The following is a 16,191-nucleotide window of genomic DNA, read 5'->3' as shown; positions in this document are numbered from 1 at the left end:
CTACAAAAACTACAAGTACTACAAAACAAATTCTTGAGAATTGTTCTCAACAAAACAAGATATGAAAGGATATCAGATCTACATACTGAAGCAAAAATACCCTCTATTGAGGACTACGTCGGAAAGTTGCAAGCGAATTTCAACACTCGTCTTGCGTCGCGAAACACCGAATAAACCACAACATAAATTAAAGCAAAACAATTTCAAAATAAAATCAAAAACTAAGTGATTGAATGCGATAAGTCAGAATCCTTAAAAATTTAAATACAAATAAAATGTATCCAAACTTTGTACATAATTAAGTTAAAAATTTAATGAATAAAAAGTTTATTTAAAAAAAAAAAAAAAAAAAAAAAATTTCCTTCTCCATTTCCTATATTCAATCGATTTAATAAAATTGCTCACTACATTTGTCACACGCCGAACATAAAAAAAAACTGCAATTTACATTTAAAGTACATTCATTCTTGTTGATTTAAATTGCCTGATAGGAGACATTGAATTTTTTCATGTCAATCGAAGAGAGGAAATAGAAGGAGAAATTAATAAATATTTGTGAATATATGCACGATATGCTTACAATGTGCCTTTTATTTTATCCATCTGAATATTCCATTAATTCGCGTGGTCTTATCACTTGATTGAAATCTATTTTGAAAATTGTAGTGACATTAGAATGCGCGAATATATATGTAGGAAATAAATATTTATCTTTATTATAAAGCAATTGAAATTTCCCGACTAGAAAGTGTTTGGTTGAATGGTTTAGCTAAGTAGTGGACAATGTGTGTACTTACTTACTAACTTTGATGGGCGTACAGATCAACTGTGATTCATGATCTTCCTTCAGATTTCGCGTAAAGCTGGTTCCATCGCCGGCTTCCGCCTGCCAATACCAAATGCAATCCTAAATCGACAGATTCCTTCCAGGAGTTCTTTGGTCTACCACGAGCTTGGCACAGGGCAATTTGTATGCCGCATGGAAATACTATAATCCTGTATGATGTGTGCGGTTTCGGATTAAAGGCTCAGTTTGTCCTGGACAAAATTGCGAACAAGACAACGCACACATGCAAGGCACAAGATTCACAGTCTAAATCAAACCTAACCTCAGAATTTGTTCCAAACCTTACCTCAAAACATTTCAAACTGGGCATATTCAAACATACTTCAATATCATTAGCACAATTGATTTTTCCTAATGTGTCTGAAGACTATAGTAATAACTATAGCCCTCAGGGATAAAAAAAAGAAACATACAAAAAATGTAAACTGTGAAAATGCAATAATACCACACGTATTAGTTATTTATGCATATCAGTAATTTTCTATACCTCTTCGAGTTGCATGCAATTTCGATTTTGGCGACACATGCAATAAAACTTTTCATAATTTAGTCAATTGGCATATTTGAAGAGGAAATAAGTCTGATGTACAGAATTCACATCACGTTCGACAGATGTACTTAAAGATTTTTATTTTTCCATTCAAAAGTGCTACTCGTGTTTTAAATGTTTTGATATATCAAAGGATATATCCATCATTGTTAATGCTTTCCCTTCTTCAATGCTGCTTATCATTTTAAATGTGGATTGAATGAAAGACATCAAAGTGATGTAAAAAAATCAGAACAAAATAAAGTCAAAAATTAAATTAAACTCAGGCATGAAGGAAGTATGAATGAATCAGAAATCAAATAAAATATTTTGTGTATTTATGTGTTTTCTCATGTGTAATTTGCGGTTTATTTTGCAAACATATTTATTCCCTCCTCATTTTCGTTGCTCTTTTTACCTCGTTTTTCTTAACTTGCTTTCTTGTCTGTCTGCTTGTCGAGGTCAAATCTTGTGATCGATTTTTCGACCACTTCTACTGCTCCAATCGAGCTGAAATTTTTCATGCATGTGTGTTCTCGATGACAATGCAATATTCAAGCATTAGTTAATCATAATATAGCTTAGTTATGCTATAATAAATTAATTTTAACTAATTTTTTCGTACGCGCTTTACGCGCTTTACGCGCATTACGTACGTATTTTTACGTAGTCTATAAAGAGATAATTTTTATAAAATTCCAAGCCGGTCAAGAGTTCAAGTCTCAAATTTTCCAACTTTTTTGTCCTACTTTTTCAATTCTTTTTCATACTTTTTTGATAATTTATAATGTTTTAATATAAAATTTTCCATTTTCATACTTTTCTTAGCTATTTTCTAATGTTTTCTTGGAGTTTAATATTTTTCATCACGCATTTTCACATAAAATTTTACGTTTTTGTCCTCATGATGGAAAGTATCGAAAATACTTTATTTTTATTATCAAAAATCAAACTTTTATTATCAAAAATCAAATTTAAATTAAAGCTAATATTTAAATTTCTAGATAATAATAATCGGTCTAGCTTAGTCCTTCAAACTTATGCCAAGCGAAGCTTGACCTATCGGTCTAGCTTAGTTCTTCAAACTTATGCCAAGCGAAGCTTGGCCTAACGGTCTAGCTTAGTTCTTCAAACTTATGCCAAGCGAAGCTTGGCCTATCGGTCTAGCTTAGTTCTTCAAACTTATGCCAAGCGAAGCTTGGCCTATCGGTCTAGCTTAGTTCTTCAAACTTATGCCAAGCGAAGCTTGGCCTATCGGTCTAGCTTAGTTCTTCAAACTTATGCCAAGCGAAGCTTGGCCTATCGTTCTAGCTTAGTTCTTCAAACTTATGCCAAGCGAAGCTTGGCCTATCGGTCTAGCTTAGTTCTTCAAACTTATGCCAAGCGAAGCTTGGCCTATCGGTCTAGCTTAGTTCTTCAAACTTATGTCAAGCGAAGCTTGGCCTATCGTTCTAGCTTAGTTCTTCAAACTTATGCCAAGCGAAGCTTGGCCTATCGGTCTAACTTAGTTCTTCAAACTTATGCCAAGCGAAGCTTGGCCTATTGGCCTATCGGTCTTGCTTAGTTCTTCAAACTTATGCCAAGCGAAGCTTGGCCTATCGGTCTAGCTTAGTTCTTCAAACTTATGCCAAGCGAAGCTTGGCCTATCGGTCTAGCTTAGTTCTTCAAACTTATGCCAAGCGAAGCTTGGCCTATCGGTCTAGCTTAGTTCTTCAAACTTATGCCAAGCGAAGCTTGGCCTATCGTTCTAGCTTAGTTCTTCAAACTTATGCCAAGCGAAGCTTGGCCTATCGGTCTAGCTTAGTTCTTCAAACTTATGCCAAGCGAAGCTTGGCCTATCGGTCTAGCTTAGTTCTTCAAACTTATGCCAAGCGAAGCTTGGCCTATCGGTCTAGCTTAGTTCTTCAAACTTATGCCAAGCGAAGCTTGGCCTATCGGTCTAGCTTAGTTCTTCAAACTTATGCCAAGCGAAGCTTGGCCTATCGGTCTAGCTTAGTTCTTCAAACTTATGCCAAGCGAAGCTTGGCCTATCGGTCTAACTTAGTTCTTCAAACTTATGCCAAGCGAAGCTTGGCCTATCGGTCTAGCTTAGTTCTTCAAACTTATGCCAAGCGAAGCTTGGCCTATCGGTCTAGCTTAGTTCTTCAAACTTATGCCAAGCGAAGCTTGGCCTATCGGTCTAGCTTAGTTCTTCAAACTTATGCCAAGCGAAGCTTGGCCTATCGGTCTACCTTAGTTCTTCAAACTTATGTCAAGCGAAGCTTGGCCTATCGGTCTAACTTAGTTCTTCAAACTTATGCCAAGCGAAGCTTGGCCTATCGGTCTAGCTTAGTTCTTCAAACTTATGCCAAGCGAAGCTTGGCCTATCGGTCTAGCTTAGTTCTTCAAACTTATGCCAAGCGAAGCTTGGCCTATCGGTCTAACTTAGTTCTTCAAACTTATGCCAAGCGAAGCTTGGCCTATCGGTCTAGCTTAGTTCTTCAAACTTATGCCAAGCGAAGCTTGGCCTATCGGTCTAGCTTAGTTCTTCAAACTTATGTCAAGCGAAGCTTGGCCTATCGGTCTAACTTAGTTCTTCAAACTTATGCCAAGCGAAGCTTGGCCTATCGGTCTAGCTTAGTTCTTCAAACTTATGCCAAGCGAAGCTTGGCCTATCAGTCTAGCTTAGTTCTTCAAACTTATGCCAAGCGAAGCTTGGCCTATCGGTCTACCTTAGTTCTTCAAACTTATGTCAAGCGAAGCTTGGCCTATCGGTCTAGCTCACATCAAACATCCAACTCAACCTCCTACTTAGTTCTTCAAACTTATGCCAAGCGAAGCTTGGCCTATCGGTCTAGCTTAGTTCTTCAAACTTATGCCAAGCGAAGCTTGGCCTATCGGTCTAGCTTAGTTCTTCAAACTTATGCCAAGCGAAGCTTGGCCTATCAGTCTAGCTTAGTTCTTCAAACTTATGCCAAGCGAAGCTTGGCCTATCGGTCTAGCTTAGTTCTTCAAACTTATGTCAAGCGAAGCTTGGCCTATCGGTCTAACTTAGTTCTTCAAACTTATGCCAAGCGAAGCTTGGCCTATCGTTCTAGCTTAGTTCTTCAAACTTATGCCAAGCGAAGCTTGGCCTATCGGTCTAGCTTAGTTCTTCAAACTTATGCCAAGCGAAGCTTGGCCTATCGGTCTACCTTAGTTCTTCAAACTTATGCCAAGCGAAGCTTGGCCTATCGGTCTAGCTTAGTTCTTCAAACTTATGCCAAGCGAAGCTTGGCCTATCGGTCTAACTTAGTTCTTCAAACTTATGCCAAGCGAAGCTTGGCCTATCGGTCTAGCTTAGTTCTTCAAACTTATGCCAAGCGAAGCTTGGCCTATCGGTCTAGCTTAGTTCTTCAAACTTATGCCAAGCGAAGCTTGGCCTATCGGTCTACCTTAGTTCTTCAAACTTATGCCAAGCGAAGCTTGGCCTATCGGTCTAGCTTAGTTCTTCAAACTTATGCCAAGCGAAGCTTGGCCTATCGGTCTAGCTTAGTTCTTTAAACTTATGCCAAGCGAAGCTTGGCCTATCAGTCTAGCTTAGTTCTTCAAACTTATGCCAAGCGAAGCTTGGCCTATCGGTCTAGCTTAGTTCTTCAAACTTATGTCAAGCGAAGCTTGGCCTATCGGTCTAACTTAGTTCTTCAAACTTATGCCAAGCGAAGCTTGGCCTATCGGTCTAGCTTAGTTCTTCAAACTTATGCCAAGCGAAGCTTGGCCTATCGGTCTAGCTTAGTTCTTCAAACTTATGCCAAGCGAAGCTTGGCCTATCGGTCTACCTTAGTTCTTCAAACTTATGCCAAGCGAAGCTTGGCCTATCGGTCTAGCTTAGTTCTTCAAACTTATGCCAAGCGAAGCTTGGCCTATCGTTCTAGCTTAGTTCTTCAAACTTATGCCAAGCGAAGCTTGGCCTATCGGTCTAGCTTAGTTCTTCAAACTTATGCCAAGCGAAGCTTGGCCTATCGGTCTAGCTTAGTTCTTCAAACTTATGCCAAGCGAAGCTTGGCCTATCGGTCAAGCTTAGTTCTTCAAACTTATGCCAAGCGAAGCTTGGCCTATCGGTCTAGCTTAGTCCTTCAAACTTATGCCAAGCGAAGCTTGGCCTATCGGTCTAGCTTAGTTCTTCAAACTTATGCCAAGCGAAGCTTGGCCTATCGGTCTAGCTTAGTTCTTCAAACTTATGCCAAGCGAAGCTTGGCCTATCGGTCTAGCTTAGTTCTTCAAACTTATGCCAAGCGAAGCTTGGCCTATCGGTCTAGCTTAGTCCTTCAAACTTATGCCAAGCGAAGCTTGGCCTATCGGTCTAGCTTAGTCCTTCAAACTTATGCCAAGCGAAGCTTGGCCTATCGGTCTAGCTTAGTCCTTCAAACTTATGCCAAGCGAAGCTTGGCCTATCGGTCTAGCTTAGTTCTTCAAACTTATGCCAAGCGAAGCTTGGCCTATCGGTCTAGCTTAGTTCTTCAAACTTATGCCAAGCGAAGCTTGGCCTATCGGTCTAGCTTAGTTCTTCAAACTTATGCCAAGCGAAGCTTGGCCTATCGGTCTAGCTTAGTCCTTCAAACTTATGCCAAGCGAAGCTTGGCCTATCGGTCTAGCTTAGTCCTTCAAACTTATGCCAAGCGAAGCTTGGCCTATCGGTCTAGCTTAGTCCTTCAAACTTATGCCAAGCGAAGCTTGGCCTATCGGTCTAGCTTAGTTCTTCAAACTTATGCCAAGCGAAGCTTGGCCTATCGGTCTAGCTTAGTCCTTCAAACTTATGCCAAGCGAAGCTTGGCCTATCGGTCTAGCTTAGTTCTTCAAACTTATGCCAAGCGAAGCTTGGCCTATCGGTCTAGCTTAGTTCTTCAAACTTATGCCAAGCGAAGCTTGGCCTATCGGTCTAGCTTAGTTCTTCAAACTTATGCCAAGCGAAGCTTGGCCTATCGGTCTAGCTTAGTCCTTCAAACTTATGCCAAGCGAAGCTTGGCCTATCGGTCTAGCTTAGTCCTTCAAACTTATGCCAAGCGAAGCTTGGCCTATCGGTCTAGCTTAGTCCTTCAAACTTATGCCAAGCGAAGCTTGGCCTATCGGTCTAGCTTAGTTCTTCAAACTTATGCCAAGCGAAGCTTGGCCTATCGGTCTAGATAAGTTCTTCAAATTATGCCCTTCAAACATGTTCCAAGATTATCAAAATATAAAATTAAATAATCATTTGACTAAAAAGTTGAAAATAAAATACTTTATAAAAAAAACTTTTTAAAAAAACCTCGTTTTTCGCGTAGACTAAAAAGCAAAAAATAAATTTTATTTTGTGTTGTAGAGAAATTGGTTTGAAAGTTGAGACGACAGATGAATTACATACAAGCACCTTGATCTTATCGTATAGTTCTACAACTTAAAACGAGGGCGCTTGTTAACAGAACTTCATCAAAGATTTGCGCCCTCGTTTTAAGTTGTAGAACTATACGATAAGATCAAGGTGCTTGTATGTAATTCATCTGTCGTCTCAACTTTCAAACCAATTTCTCTACAACACAAAATAAAATTTATTTTTTGCTTTTTAGTCTACGCGAAAAACGAGGTTTTTTTAAAAAGTTTTTTTATTTTGTCACCTCCACCTTCCTTGTTTCGTACATTCTTTTTTTTTGCACCCCATGTTAATGCCAATAACATCGTGTAAATTTAATATCCTTAAATTGAATGCGAAAGTAAAAAAAAAGAATAGGAAAAGAATCTTTGCGACTGCGATTGATATTTCAGTTGCTCATTTCTTTGGTGTTTTCTTGTTATTAATTCCATGCTGGGTTGGGTTGTCTGATGATGTAAGGTGTTTGGGAAATTGATCCCAAAATGATCCGTTTTTTGGATTGACTTAAGCCAGTGATGAACAATCTTTAGTTTTATGGTGCACAGCTTGGTGATAACCCTCGACCGGACCACACACGGTATACGGTTTATGGCATTTCTAATTTTTTTGACAACTCACAGTTTGTCCACCACTGGTCCTAGCTCAAGATAATTTAAAAAAGTTCAAAACAAGTGAACATTCAAGCCAACTTCTTCTACAACTGCTTAACTGGCTTCGTATCTGGAAAAGATCATATGGACTGCTAAAGAACTCGTTGAAGGATGTTGTTGAAAGAGTCAATTTGACCTAATCAATTAAGGGAAACCATGGATTACAATTGATCTGTATAACAAGTATAGCACATTGGTTCCACTATCCTGATGAGCAACCTTTTACATTTCGTTCGCACTTCAGTTAATTAGCTTCGACTGAAACTGCACAAGGCATCAATTTCAAAGATCTTTGGTGTCACACTAGTGTGTCGCGGCACACAGATTGCCTATCACTGGGTTAGGAGGTGATCCATATGTCAAAATCCATATTAAAATTCCGAATATTTTGAGTAACAGCCAGAATTCTTTTAAAAACTTAAAAAAAAAACTGCTTATGTTACCAATTTCTTTACAAATTTCTCATCACTAATATAATCCATCTTCACATCAGACAATCCAATTTTAACTTCCATTCATTTCCACCCCATCTAATTATTGCAAAAAAAAAGTAATTCCTATACATCACAAAATTGTATTATCAAGACATAAACATCAAGTCTTTAATATCAGTATCGAGGAGTAAAATATGTTTCATTAAAGGTGACATACTCACATCAAACATCCAAACCACCACCACCCCTAGTCGTACAGACAATACAAAACAAAAAAAAAATTCAACAATTTAAAATGAAATAAAAAATCGCAATGAATTTTTGCGAATGTAGAGAGGGTGCCTTTCACACAGCACAAAAAAAAAAAATCAATTCATGAAAAATTCAATGCCTTAATATCGCATGTCGTGAGTAACGTGTAGGATTATCGAACAAAAAGAACGACAGGAATAAAAAATCGTGTGTTTATCGTCGTGAGTTTCTTTTTATCGCAAAAAAATAATGCAATAACAAACATATTCGCGGTTGATAAAGATATTTTAAGACATTGGAAATGGAGGGGTTGGAAAGGAAGATTGAGTTATAATTGAGACATTACTGCACATACAATGTGATCATTTTTCAAATTCCCAATGAGATATGCAAAGAATGAGATGGAAATGGAATCGATTTTGTTTCATTTTTTATTTCAATTTTAAAAGTTCGAAAAGATTTGGCTTGAATGTCTTTTTATGAGCCATTTATTCCATTAGTTAAGACTTTTTGGTTTGGTTTATGGGTTTTTGAAGGATTTGGGAATTTTATGGTCTGCAGTTTTTGATATTGCTGGGTGAGCTGGATGAAGGAATGGATTTTAATGCATTTTAATGATATTCTGGTGATTCAGGGGTTTTTGATTGAGATTTGGATGATGATGGATAGAAGTTATTAGATTCTGGTAAGAATTTTGGAAACTGATGCCAATATATAGTCAATATGAAGCGAATAAAGATGCAAAAGTGCTGAGAATTAGAAATTGACAGAAGTTATCTAAAGACAGATCCAATTTTATATGAACTGTAAATTCAGCAATAGATCCTTGCTCATCTTTGCCAAGGAAGTAAGTAAGTATGAAGCGAACAGGCTTTGATGTGTTGGACATGATACTTATTAGGAAACCTGTAGAAGCTTCATTAATTAAGGTTTTCAAATCTGACTTTCAAGATCTCGTGGACGACCAAGGAACTCTTCAAATGAAGCTGTTGATAGAGATAGTGTTGCACTTGGCATTGGAAATTGGAAGCCAGCGTTAGAGCCAGCTTCATGTTACATCTATGGAAGGTCATTAATCACAATTGATCTGTACGAACAGCGAGGTAATTAAGTAAATAAATATGACATGTTTTACTTACTTACTTCGAAAGTTAGTCGAAAGTTGGATCTGTCTTTAACAACTTCTGCTAGTTTCTAATTCCCAACACTTTTTGCATTGTTCCTCACACAATAATGACAATTTTTAAATGCACAATAGAGTAATGGTTCCTTTGTCCTTTGATGACCTTGTCTATTAACGATTCAGACTGTATATAATGTATTGGACGATATCCTTTAGATATAGTTTATAGTTGCATCCAAACCACTTGCAAGCTATTGCTAACAAAATATCCTCAAAAACTCAAAAAATCTCCCAGATCAAGCATATTCAGTCAACCTAGCCAAATCCCTGAGCATTTTCCTTCCACACCATATTCCACCTTATTATTCTAATACCAAAAAAGATTTAAAACGCAGAATAAGTGGAATAAAAACAACAAAAATTTAAAAAACAAACCCAGACAAAATGAAAATATTTACAATAAGCAATAATTTAACAATTCCCAATAAAGCATCATCAATTCCAATCCTCCTTCATGAATATCTCATTTGCTATATCCGAATATAGTTAGTGAAGCATTATAATGAAGTAAATGTATTGTGAAAAAAAGAGAAGAATTTTGAGGATGGAAAAATAAGGCATAAGGATGAGGTCTCTTTGGAAATTCTCCTATAAATTGCAAACATATTCAACATATTCCGGTTCTCCTTTAAGACGAGTGTAATAATAAATTTAAAAATAAAAAAATATTTACATTTTGAATTTTCTCCTTCACCAAAGAAGCATATCTCTCTCGTTATACCGTAAATAATTGGTTCATGATATTACATTACATCCTTATTCCTTGCTGCTACATTTTTTTTTTTGTTTTTTGCAAAAGAGGGATGACTGCAGTTGATATACACACATGTGAATACATTCCATGAATTTGTGTATGTGGAAGAATGAAAGACACACTCGTGTGGATGGGGTTGGCAAAAAACGAAGGGACGGAGATGACAGAAACTTTTTTTGTCTAAGATCTGAGCAATTCACAGGAGATACTTTTTGCGAATGCATCTTGAGGCGAAAAGAGATTGTAAACAAGAATCCTTGTGAAGATTTTTTGATGGATTCTGGGAATCTAGGAATGAGTTTTGTTGATTTTGAGAGTGCAGCATCTATATGTACTTAGTTAGGAATCAATCAGAATAAATGGAATCATTTGCTGCAATCAAGCTCACATTTGACCATGAATCAGATGCAACTAGTTCTAAGGACGATAAATTACACGGGGAACGCTGTTTTATCAACATTCCAGTCATTTAGATGATCTAGGAGCTCTTGTCACTATGCCACTCGCTACACTTCAAGTTCCTGACTCATTTATCAGCACAATGTTGTCCATCAATCATTAGAACTGGTTAAAAGCAATTACCAGATAAATAAGGACCTATCATTATCAGAGAATCTCTAATTTGTGAATGACAACTTTTAAATTGACCAGTTTGACTAAAAGAAGTAATTAACTTAATTGACAAAGGCCAGCCAGCGATAGAGTTAGTTTTAGATATTAACTCAGAGAAGCTATGGATCTCAGATGATCTGTACGGCCAGCTAAGTATGTAAGACAGAAGCAAGTAATCAACACTTAACTCAACCTGCAAATCCGACAACATTCACAACAAAGGAACCAACACCACCCATACATTGAGGAGTAATTTCATTCTCCAGGAGATATTTCTTAAGATGAGAATGAAATTGATTGTTTGAGATAATTTCTCGAGTAAAACCTCATGGATGTAACCACACGAAATATTTACATACCCACCAAGATCTCATGTGAGGTAAAGAAAATTCATGTTTGCTGCTCTTTTTGTTAAAATCTGAAATTAATATCACCTTGAAAGATGGAGTGAATATTGAATGGGAGGAACAGGAATAGGAGGAACTGAACCTTTAGATGGTTGTGGAGATTTGTTCTAGATATATGTTGGCCGATTCTACTAGCTTTAGGCTTTAGATATGAACCAGGACTCATACTAAATAATCTTAATTTATTCCAACTCTGCATAAAAATTTTTGCAATCTCAAAACTTCTTGCGGTTTTACTCTTAACACATCATCATCACAAATTCAGCTGACAATCTTGCATTCTTACAAACTTTCTTAATGACGAAAACGTTTTGAATGAATTTGTAATTTTTGAATAATTTATTAATTACTCATTGTTGTAGAAGTGTTTGTTAGGTAGTGAGAAATATAAATCTGTAGATGCTGCAGGATGGAGAAGAAGTCATCAGTGATTCTATTTTCTTGGATCTACAGTGAATACTTGCACCATCATTACAAAAAAGTCAACAATTGATGAAAACATCTACAATAGAATTAAATGGTTTAGAAGACATAATAAGGCATATAAGATAGTAAAAGACGTAAGGACTCAAGGCAATTAGATCTCGAAGTTATCATGAATTTTGCCCGTAAAGCACAAATTGGTTAATCGTTCCCAAATTCAGCCCAAAGCCAGGGTAACTATGTTTTGGTACCAGACTTGGTTTGAATCCAGCAATCTGCCAGATTCAAGCAGTCTTGATACCTGATTTTAGGTCGATTAACCGACTTCTGATATTCGGGCTCTATTTTCAATTCAACTCAGTCTTGCTATACATAATCCCATCTTTCTGCCTGCTGAATTGTACTGCAATACTCACATCAGTCAATGTCTCAATTTTCATAAAAATCATTCCACAAATGATGAATTTTGATTCAATTGAATTTAACAGGATGAAAAGCGAATCCGATTTTTTGAATTTTACTATTTTTGTATAGAGATTTAGTTCCAATTTCTTAAGCTGTAAAAAATTTAAAATACATTATAAAATTATTCTAAGTGGAGGCTCTCTAGGGCACTAAACGTCTAAAAGTACAACAGAATGCTGTACTTGCATGAATTTGAAATAAGTATAGTACTGTACATAAGAGTGTCTGGCCCTTGACAATGACGGCTGTTTAGTTGGTTCTGAATCGTATCTATGTCCACTTGATATGGTTCTGAACAGATGCATCTCGGATTTGGTATGAAAAAATAGACTTGAGTCGAGTAGAATTCGAGCTCTTTATCTGAATCAGCTCGAAGTCTACTCGGCTCTGGATTAGAACTTTGGATCTAAATCAGTCAATCTACATTACCTTAGAGTAAAATTCCTCACACCTCGAGAATAGTATCCAGTAAATGAATATTGGCTCAATAAAAAATAAAAATGACGAAAAATCCACAAATTGTTTTAAAAGACTAAAGAACAATCGCATTATAACCCAATAGAAAGAAACAATCAGCACAAAGAAGTGAAAGACAATTGTGATAAAAATGTCAATTGAGTATCGATCAAGAATTTTTCTTTTAATTGCAAAAACATCAATTAGTTCCTCTTTTATAAGTTTCATGTCATCTTTCGTCCTCATAGTTTGGATCTTGTGATCAATAAAGTCTAAATATTCAATCAGCAGCTCTACATAATACACAAACATGAGATCATTCGATGAGTAAATTAGTTCCGGAAACAATGTGTGTGAATTGACAATTGTGTTGGTTTTGTCTCTTGCCCATGAAAATTTTGTAATTCTTATTAAAATAATTATTAAGACACGAATGAGGAACTTCTTCTCACATTTTCCAGATTCTTGTGTAAATTTTGGTTTTAATTTTTTTGATAGAAACTTTTGCTGATTTCTCATAAAATAAGCTTTAAAAACTAGTAAATTTTGGATTAAATAAGGCAAGATGCTCTGATAAATTTCAATTACACTGTATATTCCATGTCCTCGATACCATGAACGCTTTGATCGGTAAAATGGAACGTAGAAGATTGCCATAATATTGAAAATGTTTATAAGTATTTGAACTATTAGAATAACGACTATTGGAGCTTTAAAGTCATAAAAATTCAATCCTAAACAATTTGTGACTACGCAAAAAATTTTCTTAACTATCATTTTGAAGCTTATTTGAAGACTAAACTTCAAAATCAAAATTAGGTTGATGTTAAGCTAGGGAATTTCAAAAAGGAAACAATATTCAACAGCTTAGATTTGATAAAATTGATAACTTTATTTACTATTTGTAAGTCCAGAATGGTGATTGATTAATTATTATTAGGAGTTATATTGCAAGCAATTAATCATTATTTTCCTTTAGTTCTTTTATTTCGTGTGGATCTACAACAAACAGTTGAACCATCATGACAAAAAAGTCCATGATTGCTGAGAACATCTGAAATTGATTTGAATATTTAATATTTAAGAAGATTTATTTTATGAATTTTCAGGGTCAGACACTATCGTCAATCCCCGAGGGCAAGTCTATATGAATTTGAATAATATTCCATTTTTCTAGCCACGTAGACTTGGCTTGTGTGATTCGTGATATTCAAATTATGGTTAAGTACATTGTATTGATATACCCTGAGTCATGAAACGTGCAGAATTGGTAATCTAATGTTTTCAAAAGGGAACAAACAAAAACAAAACCAGTAAAAACACACTTCGAAGTCAACTCGAATATTATCTGGAATCTAGTTGACTTGGGTCCAGTTTGAGTCGTTTTCCATACAAAATTCAAGTCGAATTTGAATTTCGAAATAACAAAATTTAAGTTGTATTAGAATCTGGCTAGGTCTTTTAAAATTGCTAAATTCATGAATAATGATTCACTCAAAATCGTATATCGTTAAAAAATATGGTTCGACTAAGAACTGCAAGTCTGCATTTATTGCATTTTGTATTCAGGCCTGCAGTTTTTAACTGTACATTATAGTTCTTCCAAGACTGCAGTTCTGGAAGAACCTTATTCTAAATAAGTTCAAAAGAAATAATCACTTACATCAGTCAAAGTCTCAATCTTCATGAAAATCATTCCGCAAATTATAAACTTCGATTCAATTGAGTTTAAAAGGATGAAAACCGATTCCGATTTCTTGAAGTTTACTCGCTTCATGTGAAGATTTAGCTCAATCTCCTTGATCTGTTTAAAGATGTTTACAAGAATTTACAGTTAAATGTTAGAGCATGAAGTCGATTCAGATTTTACGTAGATTTGAGTCTATTTAAGTCGATTTTCCATACAAAATCCAAATTGACTTCATCCTCTGCTTTGTGTTCAATTCCAAACTGCTCACCTTCGAGTAAAACTTCTCACATCTTGAAAAAAGAATCCAATAAATAAACATAGGCTCAGGAAAATGTAAGAAGGTTGCATAGTCACTAAAAAGTTCTAAATCTCTAAAGATGAGCCTCATAATGACCCAATAAAATGAAATAATTGAAAGTATAAAGTTATAGCAAATTGTAATCAAAATGTCAATTGAGTAACGGTCAATAATTCTCCTTTTGAGGTAGAAAACCTCACAAATTCTTCTTTTAATGATGATCATGTCCTTTTGTGTCCTCATCATTTGAGCTTTGCAGTTTATAAAGTCTAAATATTCGATCAGCAGTTCCACATAATACACAAACATGAGATCATTCGATGAGTAAATCAGCTCAGGAAATGCTGTGTGGGAATTGAAGATTCCACTGTGCTCATCCGGCACCCACACGTACTTCACAGTTCTTATAAATACAACAAAACACACTCGAAGTAGAAAATTCTTCTCACATTTTCCAATTTTTTGTGTAAATTGTGGTCGAAGCTTGTCTGACAAGTACTTCTGTTGATTCCTCATCAGAAATGCTTTAATCACAAAAAAATTCTGAAGAATGAACGGCAAAATGCTCTGATAAATTTGAGTGACACTATAGATTCCATGTCCACTGTACCATGACTCTGGTGCCATAAAGTATGGATAATAAAACACTGCAAAAATATCCAAAATTTGTGCAAAAAACTGAAAAATCAAAAACAATGCAATTGGAGCTTTAAAATCATAGAAATTAAGTCCTAAACAATTTGAAACGATACAGAAAATTTTATAAACTTTCATTTTGAAGCTGATCGCAGAGGCTAATGCTTATTTTATTTATTTCAGGCAGCTTTTATGTCGAAAGTTATCGATTGATTCTTTTTATTCTATTAATCGTCAATCATTAATTTTGATGTTTTTCTAAGAATTTTCAGATGTGTGAAATATCGTATTAAAAATAATTTTGAGTTATTGGTGACATTGAATATGGGAATTTAGAGAATTAAGGTTTATTTTGGTAAATTTGTGAATACTATCTTGTAATACAAAAGATCAAGAGGAAGACCGAGAATGTCCTGAATAGGTTGTGTGAATAAGGACGCTAGAGTTATAAATATCCCTAATTGGCAGCAGTTATCGAAATATAGAGCTGTCTACAGACATTCTTGAAACGCGGCAATGGGCCCCCGTGCGCCCCAGCCAAGGAAGTAAGTAAGTAAGTAAATCTCTGAATACTATTACAAAATCATCGTGGCTTAAAAGGTAGAAGATCTCTAACTTTTGAGTAAAATCATAGGTAGACTTCTCAAGCATTTAAATGTCTCTGTGAAGTAAATATAAATTATACTTATCAGGAGTTATATGTTCAGAGGAAGGCAAGGGCGAATTTGACAGTTTGGCTTGAGTCCGGATTACAGGTAATCTGTTCAAAATCACTTTAGCTTGGTGTTAAATTTTTGGATCACTTTTACGTCCTTGTTTACTAATTAATAGTCTGACATCACTGTTACGTCACTAACGCTTCTTCAGCCTAACAAATCTCAATAAGCTTATTTAAACCACATTTATAAATAAATATGATTAATGTTCTGATTATAATCAATTAACAACCATTAAAAGATGTCTAATAAATCATTTATTGATTCCAGTGTCTTCTTCCAATCATTCAACCATGGAATTTGATATAAATCCTTTAGTTGACTACCAAAATTTGACATGAATTCTGTAAACATATTTTGTGTCATTACAAATTTATTGGGACTAAATTTCCATGACTTTAAAATTTCAATTTTATTTATTTTTGAATTTCAATTTTTTGTGCAACTTGTTGATTTATATTCAGTCTTTTACTA

This window comes from Chironomus tepperi, unplaced genomic scaffold (assembly GCF_022539635.2).
Source record: "Chironomus tepperi strain 1889 unplaced genomic scaffold, CSIRO-AGI_Ctep_v1 contig_257, whole genome shotgun sequence".
In the NCBI taxonomy this organism is placed as follows: domain Eukaryota; kingdom Metazoa; phylum Arthropoda; class Insecta; order Diptera; family Chironomidae; genus Chironomus; species Chironomus tepperi.
This window is presented reverse-complemented; position numbering follows the sequence as displayed.